The sequence below is a fragment of the Geospiza fortis genome, unplaced genomic scaffold (genome assembly GCF_000277835.1).
Source record: "Geospiza fortis unplaced genomic scaffold, GeoFor_1.0 scaffold55, whole genome shotgun sequence".
Taxonomy (NCBI): Eukaryota; Metazoa; Chordata; class Aves; order Passeriformes; family Thraupidae; genus Geospiza; species Geospiza fortis.
In genome coordinates, this window is record NW_005054308.1 from 12,433,161 (window position 1) to 12,435,494 (window position 2,334).

Here is a 2,334-nt window from a genome sequence, read left to right on the forward strand (position 1 = left end):
ACGGAGTCTTTCCTTAAGTTATAAGCTACCAAACAGTAACCAGCAAAATTATTCTTTCAGATGTAAATAACCCAATCTTTTTCCAGTGGAACAGTCCCCACATACTCTTTGTTTGCCTAAGACTTATTGTAACTGAGCACAATTTCCTGTCAGAGAGGGGACATGAAAAGGAGATATTATTAAGAGCTATATTAAATAAGGCAGATTCTCAAAAAAGTGACTGCATCTCATTTTGTTCCTCATCAATGCACAGAGATGGAATAGAGCATCTTACAGAACCCTAAACATTAAGTACAAATAAATACAGGGAAAAAAACCCCAAGGACTTACCTACAAATCACAGAATATAAAACAAAAATCACATTCGTGTTCATGAAAATCTAAGTGTATGTTATGTATTAACATCATTATAAGTCTTTTCATAATTTTTGTACACCAAGCCTACCACAAATACATGCCAAACAGTACAGTATTGATTCTAATTAATTTCTATCACGTGTAACATTTAGAGTTCTTAGTATTTTGTTTACATTATAGAAATGAAAAATTAAAAGTATTTCTGCACACATTAAAAAAATCAGCTTAGTGAATATTAGCAAACCAGTGCACATACAGGGGAAAAAAAATCCAGAAGCTCCGACTCCACCATTTCTCACAACTTTACACGCTCACTCATTACTGTTACCCTAAACCACCTGGTACCTCAATGCGATTTTCAACAACTGTTTTTTCTTCTTTTCAGTTTTAATTTCCATGTTATTTAGGCCCTTTGTTTACAATCCATGCAATGTAAGGTTTAACAGGTCTTTCCCTTAAGCACTTTAAGGAGTATTGTAATACGCAATTTCAAAAAATAAACTAATAGCTTGAGAAATGGAGTATGGGATGAAGATATTACCTGCTGGATGGAGATGGAAGAAATGCACAAAATAAAAATGTGAGCCAACATGCATTTTAGCATCAGTTGCTCTCAATTAATTCAAATAATTCATTATTTTTTATAAAATAATCTGAGATGCTGTTATACTTTGCATTATCAGTTTTAACATAAAAGAAGATCTGCCATACCAGACTAGCTCTTCTAGCCTAACAATTTTCTCAAGCACTAAGTCAAGTCAATTTTCTCAAGCAATCAGTCTGCTTTATTATTTATTAGAGTACATTTAATCCAAAGTTAGAAAAAGAACTGTAGTCTATCTAATCTTCATTTACATTCCTTATTTGTTGGTATTTGTTAAACTGTTAACTAAGAAGGTTTCACTGCACAGCTGCATACTAAAGTGTGTGCTGCACTTATGTGCCTCTTGTGAAATGCCACTGTGTCGATGGTCACACACATCAGTTCACTTTGCTTCTCTTGTGACCATGCCTGATGCACACTGTTCAACATAGGAAAATGTGATGTCCAACTATGATCTTCTAGAGAAAGCGCAGATCCTAAAGTTTACAGGATGAGTGACGGTTTCTCAACAAACCACAGTGATCCAAATGCATGGCAAGCAAACCATACAGCATCACCACTTCTAGCGAGAAGAACGGAAAGCCCATGTTCCTGAAAATACTCCATGTTTTATTTTTCCTTTCCAGTTCATTGGATGTTTCAGAGACCAAACTGCAGACTATGATCCACACTGCTGTGTCATTTCCAAAGAAGCTGTGTTTACACTCATTTGACCTGACAGTGTTCAGTGTGGCCACACCACAGAGCTTTCTCATGGTTCTTCTAGCATGCCATTGAATTTTCTATTTAGAGCCCTACCTCCTGGAGCAAAGATTTCTAGTCTTCATATTTTAAAGGAGAAATTCAAACAGACTTTAAAGATACAGAAACTAGAAGTACTACCAAAATTACATTTTTCTACCCTCATAGATTCTGGATTTCGAGAGCTGATGACAGAGAACTGTACAGATGCTTTGCACAGACCTATAAAGAGAAGGTAGCAGGGAATCCATCTCTGAAGATGGAAAGATAAATTTGCTATAATCTGATAAAGACCCGACCTTGAAGAGATATAGATTCATAGAGGAGCTTTGAAGATGTTACCTGCTTGGAGGCTATTGATTTCAAAACACATAATGCAAACATGTAATTACAAATTCAAGTAAATAATATTAACATAAATATTTTTAAAATTTGGTTTTTAAAACAAGAACATTTGGTTTGCAGTCTTGTAGTACAAATATTGCACTGCCATGCACAAAGATTGAAGAGAAATCTGATGGATGTATCTGGAAGATACAACATCACTGGAAAGTGATTCAAAATTCGGGCATCTGGCAAGGGTTATTTTGCTGCCTCACAACTTCACAAAGCCAAGAGAAAGCAAAATATTT